Raw genomic sequence first — 23879 nt, 5'->3', positions numbered from 1 at the left:
TCTAAATTGTACATAAATATAACAGTGGAAGTAGGTACATATTATTTAATTTTATGGAATAGTACTATGCTAGTATCTTATTTGAATTTCTGATTTCCTTTTTAAATTGAAATATATGATTTATTTAAATATTGTGCTAGAGCATAATGACTCAGTGTTTTTGAAGATTATATTTCCTTATAGGTTTTTATAAGATAAATGTGTATAAAATTGTCAGAAGTTATATTCAAGAATAATTTCTATCTCTCTCTCTAAATATATATATATGAATATACACACATAAATATAGACTTTGTATTAGCTCATATATATATACATATATATATAGGCTTTGTGTTGAGATAGGAAAATAAATATGGTTTGCACAATTTGGGTTTGGTAGAATCATGAGATATTGAGGCAGTCACTTATAATGATTTTTCGGAATACTTGACAAGGATTTGTACAGTGTCCTTTTAAATTGATATCAGTCTGTCTGCCTGTATATCTATCTGTCTGTCTTGTCATTGTCGTTCAGTTATTCATTTGTGTCCAACTCTTTGCAATCCAATGGACTGTAGCACTCCAGGCTTCCCTGTCATTCACTGACTAATGGAGCTTGCTTAAACTCATGTCCGTTAAGTTGGTGATGCCATTCAACCATCTCATCCTCTGTCATCCCCTTCTCCTCCTGCCTTCAATCTTTCCCAGCAACAGGGTCTTTTCTAATGAGTCGACTCTTCATAACAGGTGGCCAAAATATTGGAGTTTCAGCTTCAGCATCAGTCTTTCCAGGGAATATTCAGGACGGATTTCCTTTAGGATCGACTGGTTGGATCTCCTTGCAGTCCAAGGGACTGTCAAGTGTTTTCTCCAATACCATGGTTAAAAAGCACCAATTCTTCGGCGCTCAGACTTCTTTATTGTCACATCCATACATGACTACTGGAAAAACCATAGCTTTGACTAGACAGATCTTTCTTGGCAAAGTAATATCTCTGTAATATGCTGTCTAGGTTTGTCATAGCTTTTCTTCCAAGGAGCAAGTGTCTTTTAATTTCATGGCTGCAGACACCATCTGCAATGATTTTGGAGCCGAAGAAAATAAAGTCTGTCACTGTTTCCATTGTTCCCCATCTATTTGCCATGAAGTGATGGGACTGGATGCCATGATCTTCATTTTTTGAATGTTGATTTTTAAGCCAGTTTTTCCACTCTCTTTCAGTTTTTATCAAGAGGTTCTTTACTTTCTGCAGTAAGAGTGGTGTCATCTGCATATCTGAGGTTATAGATATTCTCCCCAGCAATCTTGATTCCAGCTTATGCTTCATCCAGCCCAGAGTTTCTCATGATGTACTCTGCATATAAGTTAAATAAACAGGGTGACGATATACAGCCTGATGTACTCCTTTCTCAATTTGGAACTAGTCTGTTGTCCCATGTCCAGTGAGGTGACAAGAATACGCAGAAGAAATATACAAAAAAGAGCTTAATGACCCAATAATATGTCTTTGTTGAGTTTTGACATGGAGTAAGGGTATCCACCTGCAATATGGGAAACCTGGGTTCAATGCCTGGGTTGGGAAGATACTCTGAAGGGGGCCATAAACAACCGACTCCAGTATTCTTGCCTGGAGAATCCCCACGGACAGAGAAGCCTGTCGGGCTACAGTCCCTGGGATCACAAAGAGTCGGACACAAATGAGCGACTAAGAATACACAAGGGTGAAGTGAAGTGAAGTGAAGTGAAGTGAAGTGAAGTGAAGTGAATTCGCTCAGTCGTGTTCGACTCTTTGTGACTCCATGGACTGTAGCCTATCAGGCTCCTCCGTCCATGAGATTTTCCAAGCAAGAGTGCTGGAGTGGATTGCCATTTCCTTCTCTAGGGGATCTTCCTGACCCAGGAATCGAACCTGGGTCTCCTGCATTGCAGGCAGACGCTTTACCGTCTGAGCCACCAGGGAAGCTCTATACACAAGGGTAATTTAGGATAAAAAATAATTAAAATTTTGGAATAAAACTTTTAAATATATATTCTGATCTTTTACATATAATGGCTGGTGACTTTTCAGCAGTGTAAGTAAACTATATGATTGTAATAACTGCTCATTGAAACCAACATGCTTACTTATCTCATAGTTTTAATCTTAAATTTAGCTGAGTTATTAGGCTTACAGATAGATAATAGCTATTGAATCAATATATTAATATATTAAAAGTTATAATTAGAAAATTATTTGAAATGTGTGCAAATATCTTGTTTTTTTTTTTTTTTTCTGTAAATGTGAGCTTTTAGTGACGTTGTTCAGTCGCTAAGTTTAGTGCTAAGTCCATGGGACAGAGAATACTGGAGTGCGTGCCATTCACTTCTCCAGGGTATCTACTCAAACTAGGGTTCAAATATGCATCTCCTGCACTGCAGGTGAATTCTTTATCACTGAGCCACCAAGGAAGCCCTTAGTCACATTATATTTTCTAATTTATGCTATAATATGAAGGATATAGAAAGCCTGAGAGTAAACCGTAAAAGCTGAAAATTAGATGAGGAAAATGTTTTCATTATGTTTACGACCTATTGTATAATATTCACAATTGTTTTATTTAACACATTTCTGTAAACTTTTATAAAGGTGCAGGAAGAATTAAGAAAAAATATTTTTAAAATATTAAATGATCAATTATAATCAGATCTGATAATATTTCTTTTCTTATTTTGATGAATTACTAATTCAAAAAATACTCTTTGTGCCATACAATATGTTAAGTGCTGATAAGAGTAAAAATTAAGGATTATTTAAAAAGTTACTTTAATGCTTATTTAAAACTCACTGCTTTGCTTTTCATTCATTTAAAAGTTTTGTGCTTTTTTTTTCTTTTGCTTACTATTGTATAAATTCCAGTAGACAATTTACAGTCCATCCAACTCCTCCGTTTGCCCTTCCAACATTCATATGTACTATCTTAATACTGAAAAATATTGTCAATTATATAAATTAAAATTTATATATTATATAGTATATATATAATATCATGCTATTTCATGATACAATGCTGAATTTTTACAGTTTTAATATTTTCAGAAATAGCAGGAAAATACAGTCTAAAATAATCTACAAATAGACAGTAGAGGGCACCAATTTCCTGCTATGAAGAAAACCTGAACTAATTCCCTGTGTACATTTTTCCATAATCCTGTATTGCTTTGTCAGTTTATTTAGAAAAGAAAAAGAATGTGCTTTCATCTCCCAAAGCAGAAACTGAAGTGAAAAATATTTGAGGTGGGATTAATTACTACAGAAAATTAAACTCTCATAAATTATAAACAAGCTAACAGCTTTAAACATATGTAAATACCTATCTGTTATCTATCTAGCTATCTTGCTGTCATCTTTCTACCATCAATAATTTGTCTATCCATGATCATCTATCTGTATGTATATTTATGTATCTATAGCTCATTTCACTGTCACAATATTTATCTTTTGTGTATGATTTGTTGATAACAATCTTTGAAATTATATAGCATAACTGAATGACAGACTTGCTCAATTTTAATTGAGATAATGGCAAGATAGTTAGATAAGTAATAGATATAATTTTTACATATGTTTTAAGCTATTTTCTTGTTTTTAATTTATAAAACTTTAATTTCTTTGGTAATTAATTCCACCTCAAATATTTTTCATTTCAGTTTCTGTTTTGGGTGATAAAACACATTATTTTTCTTTACAGAGATAGCAGGAAATTAAATTAATTTTAATTAAGCAAGTCTATCAGTTAGCTATGCTATGTAATTACAAAGGTTGCTGTTAATAATCATACATAGGAGATAAATATTATGATAAAAGCAGCTATAGATACATAAATATACATACAGAAAAGTAGTCATCAATAGATAAATTATTGATGATAGAAAGATGATAGTGAGTCTTCCCACGTGGAGCTCGTGGTAAAGAACCCACCTGCCAATACAGATGTATGGTACATGGATTCAGTCCCTAGGTTGGGAAGATTCCCTGGAGGAGGACATGGCAACCCACTCCAGTGTCTTGCCTGGAGAATCACACGGACAGAGAAGCCTGGCTGGCTACAGCCCATGGGGTGACAAAGAGTTGGACATGAATGAAGCAGTGCAGCACACTGAGAGTGAGGGGATATGTGAGAGTGAGAGGATGGAGGATGCAAATCATTTTTGATGGTTTGATATCACACTTCTCTTAAAATATTTTTAAAGGAAAGGGATAGAGCTTTTAATGCAAATAATGACTTTTTAACAAATCACTAAAATCAAAATTTTGAATTTACATGGAAATTGATAAAGACGTGCATTTATTTTAGCTTTACATAACTACTTTCTGTTATGCTATTTTTTTTTAAATTTTTAATCCATCTGATAAAGAACAGAAGTGAATGATATTGATCAGACAACCAAAACTCTTATGTGAATTATTAGAGTTAAGAAATTTGTCCTGAATTATTTTTGTGATAAAATTGTGACTTAATCAGTGAGTATAGAAAATGTTATTTTAATAAATATTAATTGAAAAAGATGTTTTATCTATTCATTAATCCCAGTGTGATATATATTCATCAAAAAATATGAATTAATGTATTTCATGTTCTTTGTTCATAACAGATCACTTGAAGAATAAATAAATGCAGAAGCTGTGACCTTCACACTGTCAATTTTAGCAACAATGAGGAATCATCCTCTAATACTCATGAGTTTAAATAAATTAAAGATGAGACTGTCATGCATTATCCAATGAGCTTTCTACCAATGGGATTTCTTGGTGGCTCAGACAGTAAATAATCTGCCAGTAATGTGGGAAACCTGGATTCTATCCCTGGGCTGGGAAGATACCCTGGAGAAGGAAATGGCAACCCATTCCAGTATTCTTGCCTGGAGAATCCCATGGACAGAGGAGCCTGGCGGACTACAGTCCACAGGGTCGCAAAGAGTTGGACAGGACTGAGCAACTAACACACATAATCTGATACTGGAAATACAAATGCTTGAATGTGTTTTACCTTTAAGATTTAAATATTAAGTAAAAGTAAATAAATAATATATTTACACTAGAAAAAGTAGATTTTTAAGAAATTAAATTAATACAAATATTTCTACTGGAGATAGTCTCAATTGAAAATTTCCTTAGGATATACATTTTTAGTTTTTTTTTAAATTTATTTATTTTTAATTGATGGATAATTGCTTTACCTTATTGTGCTTGTTTCTACTAAATAGCAATAAGAATCACCCATAAGGGTATAAGTTTTAGTTTTTAAATTGCTCACTAAATTTAGTTTTATTAAGAAAAATAGAGAAAAGAAAATATGCACTGATTTAAGTAAAAATCAGTAATTAAATAGTTAATATTGTATACTAAAATTTTATTTTACTCATTTCTACTAAGTTTTGGTGTATTGAGTGTTTCAATTTTTTTAAATTTAATAAATTCTATAAGCTAAGAATAATGTGTCTTCTCTTTCTCAGTTATGATTACAGTATTATAATAGTATTTGTGGTTTTCATTTTCTTAAAATTAAAATATTGATCACTAAATGACTTTGGATAGTTTTCAAACATAGAATTTTTTGACACTAAAATCGAGACATGCAGATAATTTAAATATATAGCTAATTTATTTTACCAGTATATGGCTGAAATGTTGCTAAGAAGGCAATTAAAACACTGGAAAACATTCTAAAGTAAATGAAAGATTTAGTATTTGGATCATTTGCTTCATAAATAGAAATGGGTTAATAAAATCAAAGAAAATAATTTATATTATTGATTGACCTGCCTTGTTATTTGAAAGTTGGTGGCAGCTTGTAACGTGTAGTCACATATATTTGAGCTCACATTGCTACTTCCAGAAGTAGATATCATTTTCTGAATAGTGAAAATTTAACATATTTTGAATAAAAATGAATACCATTGCTCTAGTCCTCCTGCTCACAAAACACTTTTTACTTTTTAAACTTAATGAACCAAAGTATTATTTGAAACATGTATTAATATTCCATCTAAACAATAGAAGGGACCATGATATGAACCCAAGCTTTCTGAAAATTTAGTTTTGAACTTAACAGTATCATAGAGAAATAATATATTTTAGGCATTAAAATTGATACATATATCTATACATGTTTTTAGGTAGAACATTAGCTTCATATTTGTAAGCAGAAAAAGAAACACAACTGCAGTATTTCTTCAATTTTAAACATTTGATGTTGCATAATTAACAAGTCATATCTATATATTTCATTCTACATTTTCTGTAGAGCTCTATGTTTCTAAATACCTGTAATTATCATTAATTTTATCCTTATATTTTTAAAACTCTCATTTTAAGCATATTATATTCAAATTCCTTAAACAGGACCATAGACTTAGTAATGTGTACTGGTTATAGTGATGTTGGTAAAATAATGGTACTATTTTTCTCATTCAGAGTTACTATATTTTTTCTTCCCTGATGAGTTTTTTATTTTTCTTTTGCCTTCTATTTAAAACAAAGTGCTTTTATCATAGAGGTTTTTGCAAAATGACATTCAATTCGAATTGTCAGCAGTCTTACCAATCAATGCAGATGGCTACATAATTGATCCAGTTATTGCAGTCATTATAGATTTTGAACAAAGCATCTACTGTGCCACAGTCTAACTGGCCCCAGAAACAGCATCTTTTGTCTAGGTCTACCTTTTAGAAAAGAAGGTGTTAGATTGAATGCAAAATCACAAAAAAGTCATTTAATCAACAGAGCAGAGGGCGATGAATGACAAGAAAACCTGTGGGGACAGAAGCAAGCCAGCTGCTGTTTATGGTAGCAAAAAGTGGGACAAAATACCAGAAAGTTTTAATCAAAACAGTTGTGTCATTGAGTAAAGTAACTTAGTTTCAAAAAAATAGCAAAGTGCAGTCAAGATAGTTGATAAATAATAATAACTAACAAAGCAAGATATTTGAAGAATAGGTGTAGATTTTTAATTCTATGGTTAACTCTACACCTTATTGCCCTCCTTCTTGTCCAAGTTTTCTATTTCTATTAATAGCTCAATTGCAGAATAGAAACCTCAATCACATTCAATTTATTGTATCTTTTGCTTCTACCATTCATTAATTTGGCACCAAATGCGCTACTACTATTTTCACCAGTACCCGATAAATGACATGGTATTGCTGGGCACTAACCTCTCATTGTATATTGTCACTGTGCTTATTTAAATTATATGCAGAGTACATCATGAGAAATGGTGGGCTGGAAGAAGCACAAGCTGGAATCAAGATTTCCAGAAGAAATATGAATAACCTCAGATAGCAGATGACACCACACTTATGGGAGAAAATGAGTTCAGTCAGTTCAGTCGCTCAGTCGTGTCTAACTCTTTGCGATTCCATAAATTGCATCACACCAGGCTTCCCTGTACATCATCAACACTCGAAGTTCAACCAAACTCTTGTCCATCGAGTCGGTGATGCCATCTAGCCATCTCATCCTCTGCCGTCCCCTTCTCCTGCCCTCAATCCCTTTCATCATCAGAGTCTTTTCCAAAGAGTCAACTCTACGCATGAGGTGGCCAAAGTACTGGAGTTTCAGCTTTACCAACAGTCCTTTCAAAGAACACTCAGGACTGATCGTCTTTAGAATGGACTGGTTGGACCTCCTTGCAGTCCAAGGGACTCTCAAGAGTCTTCTCCAACACCGCAGTTAAAAAACATCAATTCTTTGGCGCTCAGCTTTCTTCAAAGTACAACTCTTACATCCATACATGACCACAGGAAAAATAAAAGCCTTGACTAGACGGACCTTTGTTACTAAGTTATGTCTCTGCTTTTTAATATACTATCTAGGTTGGTCATAACTTTCCTTCCAAGGAGTAAGCATCTTTTAATTTTAAGGCTGTAATCACCATCTGCAGTCATTTTGAAGCCCCCCAAAATAAAGTCTGACACTTTTTCCCACTGTTTCCCCATTTCCCATGAAGTGATGGGACCAGATGCCATGCTCTTCGTTTTCTAAATGTTGAGCTTTAAGTTAACTTTTTCACTCTCCACTATCTCTTTCATCAAGAGGCTTTTTAGTTCCTCTTCACTTTCTGCCATAGGGTGGTGTCATCTGCATTTCTGAGGTTATTGATATTTCTCCCGGAAATTTTGATTCAAGCTTGTGCTTCTTTCAGCCCAGCATTTCTCATGATGTACTCTGCATAGAAGTTAAATAAGCAGGGTGACAATATACAGCCTTGTTCAGTTCAGTTCAGTTCAGTTCAGTCACTCAGTCGTGTCCGACTCTTTGCGACCGCATGAATCGCAGCACGCCAGGCCTCCCTGTCCATCACCATCTCCCGGAGTTCACTCACACTCACGTCCATCAAGTCTGTGATGCCATCCAGCCATCTCACCCTTGGTCGTCCCCTTCTTCTCCTGCCCCCATTCCCTCCCAGCATCAGAGTCTTTTCCAATGAGTCAACTCTTCGCATGAGGTGGCCAAAGTACTGGAGTTTCAGCTTTAGCATCATTCCTTCCAAAGAAATCCCAGGGTTGATCTCCTTCAGAATGGACTGGTTGGATCTCCTTGCAGTCCAAGGGACTCACAAGAGTCTTTTCCAACACCACAGTTCAAAAGCATCAATTCTTCGGTGCTCAGCCTTCTTTACAGTCCAACTCTCACATCCATACATGACCACAGGAAAAACCATAGCCTTGACTAGACAGACCTTAGTTGGCAAAGTAATGTCTCTCCTTTTGAATATACTATCTAGGTTGGTCATAACTTTTCTTCCAAGGAGTAAGCATCTTTTAATTTCATGGCTGCAGTCTCCATCTGCAGTGATGACGTACCCCTTTTCCTATTTGCAACCAGTCTGTTGTTCCATACCCAGTTCTAACTGTTGCTTCCTGACCTGCATATAGGTTTCTCAAGAGGCAGGTCAGGTGGTCTGGTATTCCCATCTCTTTCAGAATTTTCCACAGTTTATTGTGATCCACACAGTCAAAGGCTTTGGCATAGTCAATAAAGCAGAAATAGATGTTTTTCTGGAACTCTCTTGCTTTTTCCATGTTGCAGCAGATGTTGGCAATTTGATCTCTGGTTCCTCTGCCTTTTCTAAAACCAGCTAAAACATTTGGAAGTTCACATAATGCTGAAGCCTGGGTTGGAGAATATTTAGCATTACTTTACTAGCATGTGAGATGAATGCAATTGTGCAGTAGTTTGAGCATTCTTTGGGATTGTAATGAAAACTGACCTTTTCCAGTCCCATGGCCACTGCTGAATTTTCCAAATTTGCTGGCATATTGAGTGCAACACTTTCAGTATCATCTTTCAGGATTTGAAATAGCTCTACTGGAATTCCATCACCTCCACTAGCTTTGTTCATAGTGATGCTTTCTAAGGCCCTCTTGACTTCACATTCCAGGATGTTTGGCTCTAGGTGAGTGATCACACCATCATGATTATCTGGGTCGTGAAGATCTTTTTTGTACAGTTCTTCTATGTATTCTAGCCACCTCTTCTTAATATCTTCTGCTTTTGTTAGGTCCATACCATTTCTGTCCTTTATCAAGTGCATCTTTGCATTAATGTTCCCTTGGTATCTCTAATTTTCTTGAAGAGATCTCTAGTCTTTTCCATTCTGTTGTTTTCCTCTATTTCTTTGCATTGATCCCTGAGGAATGCTTTCTTACCTCCCCTTGCTATTCTTTGGAACTCTACATTCCAATGCTTATATCTTTCCTTTTCTCCTTTGCTTTTTGTTTCCTTTCTTTTCACAGCTATTTGTAAGGCCTCCACAGACAGCCATTTTGCTTTTTTTCATTTCATTTCCATGGGGATGATCTTGATCCCTGTCTCCTGTACAATATCATGAACCTCCATCCATAGTTCATCAGGCATTCTATCTATCAGATCTAGTCCCTTAAATCTATTTCTCACTTCCTCTGTATAGTCATAAGGGATTTTATTTAGGTCATACCTGAATGGCCTAGTGGTTTTCCCTACTTTCTTCAATTTGAGTCTGAATTTGGCAATAAAGAGTTCATAATCTGAACCACAGTCAGCTCCTGGTCTTGTTTTTGCTGACTGTATAGAGCTTCTCCATCTTTGGCTGCAAAGAATATAATCAATCTGATTTTGGTGTTGACCATCTGATGATGTCCGTGTGTAGAGTCTTCTCTTGTGTTGTTGCAAAAGGGTGTTTGCTATCACCAGTGAATTCTCTTGGCAAAACTCTATTAGCCTCAAGGGCCTCTTGATGAAAGTGAAAGTGGAGAGTGAAAAAGTTGTAAAGCTCAACATTCGGAAAACTAAGATGATTGATAGCATCCGGTCCCATCACTTCATGGAAAATAGATGGGGAAACAGTGGAAACAGTGGCTGACTTTAGTTTTCAGGGTTCAAAAATCACTGCAGATGGTGATTGCAGCCATGAGATTAAAAGACGCTTACTCTTTGGAAGGAAAGTTATGACCAACCTAGATAGCATATTAAAAAGCAGAGACATTACTTTGTCAACAAAGTTCCTTCTAGTCAAAGCTATGGTCTTTCCAGTGGTCATGTATGGATTTGAGAGTTGGACTATAAAGGCAGCTGAGTGCTGAAGAATTGATGCATATGAACTGTGCTGTTGGAGAAGACTCTTGAGAGTCTCTTAGACTTCAAGGAGATTCAACAAAATCATCCTAAAGGAAATCAGTCCTGGGTGTTCATTGGAAGGATTGATGTTGAGGCTGAAACTCCAATATTTTGGCCACCTGATGCAAAGACCTGATGCAGTTGAAAAGACCCTGATGCTGGGAAAGGTTGAGGGCAGGAAGAGAAGGGGACAACAGAAGATGAGGTGGTTGGATGGCATCACCGACTCAATGGGCATGAGTTTGGGTAAATTCAGGGAGTTGGTGATGGACAGGGAAGCCTGGCATGCTGTGGTTCATGGGGTCGCAAAGAGTCGGACACGACTGAGCAACTGAAGTGAACTGAGCTGATTCACTTTCTATATCATATCTCTTTCCCGGTAACTATGAGACTTGCTCTTCCTTATTCAATGAAGCACTGATTCTTTATGGAGGCACCTTTAATCAACTCTATCCTAACTCTATATCATATAACCTGAGCCTTGACTCAAACAAAGTTGAACCATTCACCTTTCCCCAAGCATGACTCACGTTTCCCCTCACTTTCCTCTCTTTGATTCAACTGTCTCTTCTTTTTAGAAGATCTTTTCTTTTACTTTGGTTTGTTAGAATACTGTCTATCCACTAAGTCACAATTCAAATGCCATGTCATTCATGAAAAAAGCCAGAAATCTCTCAGCAGTTCTTTCATGTTTACATATTCCATAATATATATTCATAGTATATTATGTTTTATTATGTATATATATATATTCCATTTTGCAACTCTCATATCAAATATCTATCATTTTTTTGTTTCTTATCATCATACTCATCATAGATGCCTATTCTTACCATATATGAATGGTTATGCAACTGTCCTAAAATATCTTCATAAAACTCTACACTTTCTAAGTATTGTTAATAATTCTTTACTAAGAACCTAACTTTGCCATGGATAGACATTGTTTTCTCATTTTTGTGTTTCTAGAACCTGGTGTAGATGAACATTGAATGAATACTATTATATAACTTAAATGTTTTCTGTTATGTTATTACAATCCTTTTTACTTAAGGGGAAGGATCAGTGCATACTCAATTCTTTGGTATCCATACCATCAAATATTAATGAAATGTCAAAAAAAATAAAATATACTTTACAAGTTTTTGCATGTTTATAACAAATGATAGCTAATAACATTAAAGTAACTGACACACAAAATTAAGTGAAACTTTTAGTTAAATATATTAGTCATTATTCAACATTATCAGTGATATATCAGGATTAATATCTGAAACAAGTACTTTTACATCAGACAGTTGTAAGTAATAGGTCTCTACAGGAAATGTTGAAATGCTTGGTCAAAGTAATTTCATATATTATCGTTACAAAAGTGAATGTTTTCTTCCTAGCTTATACATATTATAAAGTTAGAAAAGCAGTTGGGCTTTGTCAATATTATGCTTCATTTGTACTCATTCTTGGTTTCGTCTGGCTCTTTGTGACCCAATGGACCATAGCCTGGCAAGAATACCAGAGTGGATTGCCATTTCCCAGTCTATAAAATATGAAATGGACTTTCACATGAATAATGCTGTAATTTAAACAAAGAAAATGTGAATTTTTTTTAATTAGAAAGGACTATGTATTAAAATACCAAATCACCAATTAGCACTGTCAGTTCAAATTGAATCCTCCTTAAAAAGTATCTGTGAAGGCTTTATAATCATAAATGGAGAGATGATTTGACTTTTAGTTGATTGCCAAGTCCATCTGTCATAAGGTCAGTGGTACTTTTTGAATAATGAAAATATTCAGTTCAGTTCAGTTGCTCAGTTGTGTCTGACTCTTTACGACCCCATGAATCATAGCACGCCAGGCCTCCCTGTCCATCACCACCTCCCAGAGTTCACTCAGACTCAAGTCCATCGAGTCACTGATGCCATCCAGGCATCTTATCCTCTGTTGTCCTCTTCTTCTCTTGCCCCCAATCTTTCCCAGCATCAGAGTCTTTTCCAATGAGTCAACTCTTCGCATGAGGTGGCTAAAGTACTGGAGTTTCAGCTTTAGCATCATTCCTTCCAAAAAAATCCCAGGGCTGATCTCCATCAGAATGGACTAGTTGGATATCCTTGCCATCCAAAGGACTCTCAAGAGTCTTCTCCAACAACACAGTTCAAAAGCATCAGTTCTTTGGTGCTCAGCCTTCTTCACAGTCCAACTCTCACATCCATACGTGACCATAGGAAAAACCAAAACCTTGACTAGACGGACGTTAGTCGGCAAAGTAATGTCTCTGCTTTTGAATATGCTGTCTAGGTTGGTCATAACTTTTCTTCCAAAGAGTAAGTGTCTTTTAATTTCATGGCTGCAATCACCATCTGCAGTGATTTTGGAGCCCCACAAAATAAAGTCTGACACTGTTTCCACTGTTTCCCCATCTATTTCCCATGGAATGATGGGACTGGATGCCATGATCTTCGTTTTCTGAATGTTGAGCTTTAAGCCAACTTTTTCACTCTCCACTTTCACTTTCATCAAGAGGCTTTTTAGTTCCTCTTCACTTTCTTCCATATTATGTAAGTATAAATTTGGGAGATTTAATATGGACTTTAAGTTTAGTTGGTCAGTCGTGTCTGACTCTTTGTGACCCCATGGACTGAAGCCAAACAGGCTCCTCTGTCCATGGGATTCTTCAGGCAAGCATACTGGAATGGGTCACCATTCCCTTCTTCAGGTGATCTCCCCAACCCAGGGATCAAACCTAGGTCTCCTGCATTGCAGGGAGATCCTTTACTGTCTGAGCCATCAGGGAAGCACAATATGCACTTTCAACTTGAATTATTCTTAAATCAGAAATATGAATTATTTTTATTGCTAAAATAGGAATAGGTAAATAAGTCTAGTTTTAAATTGTGTTCTCTATAATCATTGATCAGTTTTTTAAACTCATTTAAAATCTCAAACATATATCTAAATATTAACTGTAGATTTTGAAAATATAAGTAACTACCCATGACAAAAATAATATACATTTACTCTATTTATTATTGATTAAGTTTATGGACATCTCTCTCTAGTCAAGTGAAATAATGTCAATATCCCATAATCTATGCTTGTACATAATATAAAATAATATTTATTGGGTGCTAAATACATGCCTAGTTCAGGGTCATGACCTTCAAGTATAAGATATCATCTTAAAAATAACCCTGGGATTCCCTGGTGGCTCAGATGGTAAAGCATCTGCCTGCAATTCGGGAGATCCGGGTTCAATCCACGGGTAGGGAAGATCCCCTGGAGAAGGAAATGGCAACCCACTCCAGTACTCTTGCCTAGAAAATTTGATAGATGGAGGAGCCTGGTGGGCCCCAGTCCATGGGGCCGCAAAGAGTTGGACATGACTGAGTGACTTCACTTTAAAAAATAACCCAGTTTGGTAAATGTGTCTATTGCACATAAGTTGGGCATGACTGAGTGACCTGACTTTCACTTTTCACTTCCATGCATTGGAGAAGGAAATGGCAACCCACTCCAGTATTCTTGACTGGAGAATCCCAGGGACAGAGGAGCCTAGTGGGCTGCCGTCTCTGGGGTCGCACAGAGTCGGACACGACTGAAGCGACTTAGCAGCAGCAGCAGCAGCAGCATGTAAGTAGTTGTTTAGATAAAGTTCTCTAATTTTATAATGCTTATACATGAGAGAAGTGATGCTTGAATCTAAGTATGTGTTCAAACACCAGGTTATTCAATATGCTCCAAACTTATTACCAAACAACCTCACATAAAATAGATGCTTCATATATTCTTTACGTTTCTCTTATCTAAACCAGAGGCCAAGCCTGGACTATGGGCCAAATCCCCTTCAGGCCTGGTTTTGTAAATAGATTTATTCAAACATATCTCTCCTCATTTATTGCCGTATTGCCTAGAGCTGCTTTTTTCATATAGTAGCAGAGTTGCATAGCTAAAACATAAAACTGAAAATAGTTACTTTAGAGAAAAATTTGCCAATTCTTAATGTAAACTATATTGTGCTATATAACCTCCTGAGTAGGAAGGGACTGGATGACTTTATAGGTGTAAGCACTGCAAGGAGAAGACAACCTAGAATTTATGACGTCAGTGATTATAAGTAACTGAAAAACCATTCGTAAATATTTCCATTGCCCTCCACCCCCTGAAATGTTTACATCTGAATCCCCAGAATTAACATGTTACTTACATGGTAAAACACACAAACAAAAAAAAGACATAGAAGAAGTAGTTGTTACAAATCTTGAGATAAGAAAATTTGCCCTGCAATTTTTCAGGCATGCCCTTAATGTATTAACACAGATCCTTATAAGGTAGAAGCAGAAGATCAGATATGAGAAATGATGAGGCAAACAAACGGTTTAAGTGATGCGCTTTGAAGCTGGAAGAAGGAGCCACAAGCCAAGGAATGAAGAGGGTCTCTAGAAGCTAGAAAAAGTAAGGAAACAAATTGCTTCTGGAGCCTGGAGAAGGAAAGGCCCAAGTGACACTTGACTTTTGCCCAAACAGAATTCAGACTTGTGGTCTCTATAACTATAGGAGAACAAATTTGTGTGGTCTTAAGCCACTGATTTTAGGCAATTTTTTTTGTATTTTTTTTTAATCTTAGATTCTATTTTATTAAATGTATTGAAAGAATACATTTAGACATATTTCAGTTCAGTTCAGTTCAGTCACTCAGTCATGTCCGACTCTTTGCAACCACATGAATCGCAGCACACCAGGCCTCCCTGTCCATCACCAACTCCTGGAGTTCCATCAGACTCACATCCATCGAGTCAGTGATGCCATTCACCCAACTCATCCTCTGTTGCCCCCTTCTTCTCCTGCCCCCAATCCCTCCCAGCATCAGAGTCTTTTCCAATGAGTCAACTCTTTGCATGAGGTGGCCAAAGTATTGGAGTTTCAGCTTCAGCATCATTCCCTTCAAAGGAATCCCAGGGCTGATCTCCTTCACAATGGCCTGGTTGGATCTCCTTGCACTCCAAGGGACTCTCAAGAGTCTTTTCCACACCACAGTTCAGAAGCATCAATTCATCAGTGCTCAGCTTTCTTCACAGTCCCACTCTCACATCCATACATGATCACTGGAAAAACCATAGCCTTTACCAAGTGGACCCCCGTTGACAAAGTAGCGTCTCTGCCCTTCAACATGCCATCTAGGTTGGTCACAACTAGGCAATTTGTTATAGCAGCTATTGATAATAACAATACAACTAATACAACCTTGGACTAAGATCTGAACTATTTTGAATGTGTAAGTCACATCTTCTATAATTCTTAAACTTTTGGGGGATCGGTAACCCCTCTGATCAATCTGATAATAACAATGGACACTCTACTCAAAAATTTTTGAACATGCATACATACATGGAGAAAATTTTACATTAAATTTCAGAAGTTAATATACCCCCAATACTACCTATTTAAAGACTTCTTTGTAGGAGATTTCTGGAGATTATGAGTGAAATGACATAGAACAAGACATAAGGCATACAAGAGACAGACACGCTCTGGCCAGAGGAAAAATAATAACTGTGCAAACAAGCAGGCTCACGGTTTATTTTTATATAGCCCCCCTGGGCAGAATTCCAGACTATATGACCAAACTTGTTCAGTACAGCACATGTGCATAAATGTTATCGTACAGCAAAAGGGAGTGAAATTCCGGTCTACTGCACAGTCTGTCCAGAGCCCTTATCACAAGAAGGGAATGTTCCCTTATTTGCAAGGGACCATTAATCTCAAGGCTGTGTCCGTCTCCTTGGCAGAACATCCTGTTTGCAAGCAGCACATCTCTACTTTCCCTATTGTGGCCGCATTAACCCTTCACTTCTTAAAGTGCAAAGTACCTCAGGTGCTATGCCTATAATTGGGTTGACTACTGCTATTCAGTGAATCATAGAGATAGTGCTATGGGGCTGAAAAGAGTTGGACATGACTGAGCATGCACGCACATGCACACACGCACACACACACACACACACGGAATGTTTGCAAAGACTATAAGTGCATGCAAGAGCAAACCTAGAAGAAATGATATAAGGAATAAAGAGAATAATAGAGTGGACAAACTATGTTTGTGTGCTTAGTCGCTCAGTCATGTCTGACTCTTTTGCAACCCGTGGACGATAGCCTGCCAAGCTCTCTGTCCATGTAACTTCAAAGTGAAGTTGCTCAGTCGTGTCTGACTCTGTAACCCCATGGACTGTAGCCTACTAGGTTCCTCTGTCCATGGGATTTTCCAGGCAAGAATACTGGATTGGGTTGCCATTTTCTTCTCCAGGAGATTTATGCAACCCAGTGATCAAACCCAGATTTCCTGCAGGGGCATTCTTTACCACTGGGCCACAGGGGAAACCCAAGAATTTATAATGGCCTAGAAAGTTAAGAAATTCTACCCTAAATAACCTTTTTTGAAATCAATATAATTTATATACATACAAGTACATTTCTCATTCTGACTGGAATATTGGTAATATACATGACAAGGCATGTCTTTAAGTTTTACAAACATAATGGCTAAACATTTTCAACAAAACTATCATTTCTAGGTGACAAAATCTTCAATTTCCTACTAAACAGTGACTGATTGTGAAACGTTTATTGTTGCATAAACACATACACGTTAAAACACACATGCATATATGGTTTCTTTTTCTAAGTAAAGCTTTATTCCTCTTTTAAGTTATCATTTTTTTTAAACAGAGCAATTATTTAAAGTCTCTAGCCTCTCACAACTTAGTATAAAAAAGTTCCACTTCTATTTTTAAAACAAGGAATTGCTATATAAAATGCAAAATGATAGAATGTGAAAACATTCATTCAGTTCAGTTCAGTTCAGTCACTCAATTGTGTCCAACTCTTTGCGACCCCATGAATCGCAGCACGCCAGGCCTCCCTGTTCATCACCAACTCCTGGAGTTCACTCAGACTCATGTCCATCGAGTCAGTGATGCCATCCTGCCATCTCATCCATTTTAGCAATTGATCATTAATGAAGTATCTTGCACACCAAATTACAATTATTATTATTTTTTTAATTTAAAATTTGGATTAGGTTTTAATGGTACAGGTGTATGAATTTTGGTAATGTAGTGCAGAGGGTTTTGTTGTTGTTGTTTGTTTTTTGTTTAATTTTTCTCTCTTTTTTAAGTTTACTTTATTTCACTTTACAATACTGTGTTGATTTTGCCATACATCAACATGAATCCACCAGGGGTACACATGTGTTCCCAATCCTGAACCCCTCTCCCACTTCCCTCCCCATACCATCTCTCTGGGTCATCCCAGTGCACGTTGAAACATGTATAATATCATATAAGAAACGAATCGCCAGTCTAGGTTCGATGCAGGATACAGGATGCTTGGGACCAAATTACAATTAAATGAGTGGAGTTAATGTTAATTTAAAATATTTGTTGTTCAACTCTTTTTTTATTGGTAATTTCTTTCTAGATCTTTTTCTTCATCTTATACTAATATTCTTAAGGTTTGGTAATTCTTTAATGTTAGTGCAGTATAGCTATCTTGTATGGTAATAATTAACGAGGTACTAGCCAGGGAATTTATGCCTATTGGTCTGTATTTTAGGGAGGTAAATGTCTATATATATAGATTTGGCAGAAATTAAATGTGTGTGTGTGTGTGTGTGTGTGTGTGTGTGTGTGTGTGTTGCTCAGTCATGTCCAACTCTTTGCAACCCAATGGACTGTAGCCTGCCAGACTACTCTGTCCCTGGAATTCTCCAAGCAAGAATGCTGGAGTGGGTTGCCATTCCCTTCCACAGGGGATCTTCCTGACCCAGGGTTTGAACCTGGGTTTCCTGCATTGCAGGCAGATTCTCTACTGTCTGAGCCACACTCACTACCCATATATAAAATTAAATAATTATTTATTTTCATTTTTGTATATGGCAACCTGGCAGACTGCTTTTTCAGGTTATTTGAAAGGCATGTTTTTATGTTCCTCTTATGCCTCTTCATCCACAGCTTTAGTTTTTCAAATTTGACCTCAAGATTTTTTCTGCTATGCCTTTGTTATATTCACTGATGATTTTTACATTTATATACTTCTTTTTACACTGTGTTTTACTAATATGTATATTTTTCATGTAGAATATCATTATGTAATGTTTCAATTTCCAGTAGGAAAACTAAGATCATGGCAACTGGTCCCATCACTTCATGGCAAATAGATGGGGAAACAGTGTCTGACATTTTTTTTTGGCTGCAGTATCACTGCAGATGGTGATTGCAGCCATGAAATTAAAAGACATTTACTCCTTGGAAGGAAAGTTATGACCAAACCAGACAGCATATTAAAAAATAGAGACATCACTTTGTTAACAAAGATCCCTCTAGTCAAGGTTATGGTTTTTCCAGTGGTCATGTATGGATGTGAGAGTTGGACTGTGAAGAAGGCTGAACACCAAAGAATTGATGCTTTTGAACTGTGGTGTTGGAGAAGACTCTTGAGAGTCCCTTGGACAGCAAGGGAATCCAACCAGTCCATTCTGAAGGAGATCAGTCCTGGGTGTTCACTGGAAGGACTGATGCTAAAGCTGAAACTCCAATACTTTGGCCACCTCATGCAAAGAGTTGACTCATTGAAAAAGACCCTATTACTGGGAGGGTTTGGGGGCAGGAGGAGAAGGGGACGACAGAGGATGAGATGGCTCGATGGCATCACCGACTTGATGGACATGAGTCTGAGTGAACCCGGGGAGTTGGTGATGGACAGGGAGGCCTGACGTGCGATTCATGGGTTCCCAGAGTCGGACACAAGTTAGCAACTGAACTGAACTGAATATAGAGACTGGTTATTCAGTTCAGTTCAGTTCAGTTCAGTTGCTCAGTAGTGTCCAACTCTTTGCGACCCCATGAATCGCAGCACGCCAAGCCTTCCTGTCCATCACCAACTCCCAGAGTTCACTCAGACTCACGTCCATCGAATCGGTGATGCCATCCAGCCATCTCATCCTCTGTCGTCCCCTTCTCCTCCTGCCCCCATTCCCTCCCAGCATCAGAGTCTTTTCCAATGAGTCAACTCTTTGCATGAGGTGGCCAAAGTACTGGAGTTTCAGCTTCAGCATCATTCCTTCCAAAGAAATCCCAGGGCTGATCTCCTTCAGAATGGACTGGTTGGATCTCCTTGCAGTCCAAGGGACTCTCAAGAGTCTTCTCCACACCACAGTTCAAAAGCATCAATTCTTCAGCACTCAGCTTTCTTCACAGTCCAACTTTCACATCCATACATGACCACAGGAAAAACCATAGCCTTGACTAGATGGACCTTTGTTGGGAAAGTAATGTCTCTGCTTTTGAATATGCTATCTAGTTTGGTCATAACTTTCCTGCCAAGGAGTAAGCATCCTTTAATTTCATGGCTGCAATCACTATCTGCAGTCATTTTGAAGCACCCCAAAACAGTATGACACTGTTTCCACCGTTTTCCCATCTATTCACCATGAAGTGATGGGACCGGATGCCATGATATTCGTTTTCTGAATGTTGAGCTTTAAGCCAACTTTTTCACTCTCCTCTTTCACTTTCATCAAGAGGGTTTTTAGTTCCTCTTCACTTTCTGCCATGAGTGGTGTCATCTGCATATCTGAGGTTATTGATATTTCTCCTGGCAATCTTGATTCCAGCTTGTGCTTCTTCCAGCCAAGCGTTTTTCATGATGTACTCTGCATATAAGTTAAATAAGCAGGGTGACAATATACAGCCTTAATGTACTCCTTTTTGGAACCAGTCAGTTGTTCCATGTCCAGTTCTAACTGTTGCTTCCTGACTTGCATATAGGTTTCTCAAGAGGCAGGTCAGGTGGTCTGGTATTCCCATCTCTTTCAGAATTTTCCAGTTTATTGTGATCCACAGAGTCAAAGGCTTTGGCATAGTCCATAAAGCAGAAACAGATGTTTTTTTCTGGAACTCTCTTGCTTTTTCCATGATCCAGCAGATGTTGGCAATTTGATCTCTGGTTCCTCTGCCTTTTCTAAAACCAGCTTGCATCAGGGAGTTCACGGTTCACGTATTGCTGAAGACTGGCTTGAAGAATTTTGAGCATTACTTTACTAGTGTGTGAGATGAGTGCAATTGTGTGGTAGTTTGAGCATTCTTTGGCATTGCCTTTTTATGGGAAATTTTTGTATGGACTATCATTAATTCCCAATTGCTAGTCTTCCAGCATTTATTCAGTAAATTTACCAGCACTGTAGGTTTTAAAATTTTTTTTTCTCAGTATCGAATGCTGTTAAATAGTCATTAATTGTATACTCTCAAACAACTTATTTACTTATATTTTAGCTCTTTTTATTTTATTTTCTCCTGCCTTGTAATTGATCATCTTTAAACAACACTATTAAACATATGATGTGCAAATGCTGAAATCTCTAGAGTACAGGGAAGTGCTTTAACGAGGCATTTTAGGCTCTAAAGGAGGGTAGTTACTAAGGTAACTCAGTTAATGTAATTTTATTGAGAATAGCAAGCTGACTGAGTATGCACACAAGCCAAAGAGAAAACTGTCTGCATTGCCACCCAGCCTGGATTCACTGAGTAGAATGTAGAGATTTTCCTTAGAAGAAGGGGCTTTCCCTCTTTACTACAGAGATCTTCCTTGAGGTGTTTAAGCAATTGGTGTTTTTGTTTCAGTGCGTCTCCTTCCACCTGAGGGTTTCTGCTGACTTCTGGATTCTTATATTTTTGTCCTCTGTTTTCCCCATTATTTCATTTACTGCTGTGAGTGGGTGAGAGGCCAGGTACCAGTCTCCATCACAGGGAGCTCCTCCTATACCAGGTATCCCTAGAGTTAGAAGTTGTGGTCAGCATATTGGTGTTGAAGACACAGGCAACTCTGCAGAAGTAATCCCTCAGAATGGGGCTGGAAGTATGACCACCATTTCTCAGATGCACAAACATAATCAGTAAATTCTCTGCAAATTTCCTCTAAAGCATCCAGTATAATCTTTCTCTGTATTTTTCCTGTAAATGTTTATCATAAGATGAATTGAAGCATTTTTACAAAAACAGTACTGCTGAAATTACATCTGCATGCATACTATATAGAGTGATATTTTATTGAAATAGAAAGGTCATACTTTATCAGTGATATTAGAAGGGACCATGTAATCTCTCTTCTAACAATTTAATAAAATACAGGAAATCACCCTTAGGATCTTTGGGGGAAAAAAAAAAAAAGCTTTGATATTTGAAAAATAGTGCTTCAAAATGAATAAGTGTAATTGAAGGCAATTGTCCTACCTGTGGCCCTCTGAGATATATAGGTATGTTGGTGTCTTTGGAGACTGCCAGAAAAAGGCTAACTTGTTGGCGATTTAATTGCTCCAGGGATTGCAAAGGTGATCTTGTAGTTGGCCTCCAGTGACAGGTGCTATTCCTTTATTATAATTTGAACCCCTGGGTGTTAAAAAATTCATGGCTTTTCTACTAGGAAATCTGCATAGTTCTCCAGTCATGGTTATTCATAATCCTGTGATGAGTTGCAGACAAGCTCATGGAGAACTTAAGGCTTCGGCATTTTAGTTAGAAATTTTTACCCTCATTCACAAACAAAAAGACTGAGCTGATTTGCATTTATATTTGAACAATTCATCAAGTATCTTTATATGAGTATTTAGGGTCTTTGGGAATTAAATATGGCATGAACAGTTGCACTTACTAATGGAATGTTTTTAGCAATTAGTGCTTAGAAAATATATATGAAAATTTTGTGTTAGACTGGCTTTAAAATGTATGCACACCAGAGGGCATTGTAGCTTTTATTGAAAGCTTCTTTAGCTATTTCCTTTTAAAGTGAGTTTTATTTTTTAAAATTGTTCTGTTTGTAACTATTACTTAGCTTTTGCTTTAATATTTATAAAACTCACTCAAGCAATATTGCTATTCCTCTGTGTATGTTGAACAAACAGGAATGTTATGATTAAATGAGAAAATTAAAGTAAGCAAGCCATTTTAATATATTTCTTACTAACACCTTAGATTTCTTCATATTTTTTTGCCTTCATTTTTCCCCTGCTGCAGAAGAATCCTTACTCTATGTATTTTCCTATGTCCTTTCTTAAAATTATATATAAATTATGTTCTTATTTATTCTTGATTTTTAAAATCTCTTTTGGACTCCAGTTTTAGAGGGTAAATTCTCCATCTTATAAAAGAGCTCCATTTGATTGCTTCATTAAAAAAAAAATTACATGTCAAAGGTAAAGGACACAGATTCAGCCTTTCAACATCTCATTTTCTAGTATAAGGAACATGTAATGACCATTTAGTGTGTTGAGAACCTCAAAGAACTGAAAGGATTCCACAGATATGTGAGACCAGGTATGGAGAGAAGGACAGATTATTGAAGATGAGTTAAGCTATAAAGAACAATTAAAAAGAAATAAATTAGAAGATTGGGATTAATATATACACACTAAAATAAAAGTGAAGTTGCTCAGTCGTGTCCGACTCTTTGCAACCCCATGGACTGTAGCCTACAGGGCTCCTCCCTCCATGGAATTCTCCAGGCAAGAATACTGGAGTGAGTTGCCATTTCCTTCTCCAAGGGATCTTCCCGACTCAGGGATCAAACCCGGGTCTCCTGCATTCCAGGCAGACACTTTTAAACTCTGAGCCACCAGGGAAGCCCCAATATACACACTAGTATATATAAAATAGATAACCACCAAGGACTTACTGTATAGCATAGGGAACTATACTCAATGTCTTGTAATAACCTATACAGGAAAAAAAAAATTAAAAAAGAATATACATATATATGTTACTGAATCACTTTGCTATACACTTGAAACTAACAGAGCATTTCAAATGAACTATATTTTAAGAAAACAACACATAAAAGTAAATTAAACATTATAACAAACCTTCTTATTTTTAAAATTATTTTAAATGAAATGTGGAGTTGCTCATATACAAAGACTAATATATATATATATATATTTATAAACCAATAATAAGAGATAAATGAAAGGTTGTTTCCTGTATGTGGCTTTTATGATAATGGTGCAAAAATAAATGTAATCGAACAGAAGACCAGGAAAACTTCCGAAACCACATAATTTTATTACTAGGTTGTTTTTAATGTTTTTAAAACATGGTGTGATGGTAGCTTTTTTTTTTTAATTTTTTTTTTTTTTTTTACTTTATTTTACTTTACAATACTGTATTGGTTTTGCCATACATTGACATTAATCCACCATGGGTGTACATGCGATCC

At 36.7% G+C, this 23879-nt stretch overlaps 1 non-coding gene across 1 annotated transcript; it reads right to left on the bottom strand.

Moving 5' to 3' along the window:
• Positions 1 to 1870: 1870 nt before the first annotated feature.
• On the bottom strand, positions 1871 to 1943 carry TRNAC-GCA (transfer RNA cysteine (anticodon GCA)). The gene has a single exon. It is a non-coding gene; the product is annotated as a tRNA-Cys (tRNA).
• Positions 1944 to 23879: the final 21936 nt, after the last annotated feature.

Source organism: Capricornis sumatraensis, chromosome 1, assembly GCF_032405125.1.
Source record: "Capricornis sumatraensis isolate serow.1 chromosome 1, serow.2, whole genome shotgun sequence".
Lineage (NCBI taxonomy): Eukaryota > Metazoa > Chordata > Mammalia > Artiodactyla > Bovidae > Capricornis > Capricornis sumatraensis.
The sequence above is the reverse complement of the archived record's forward strand: the minus strand, read 5'-3'. Positions and strand labels throughout refer to the sequence as shown.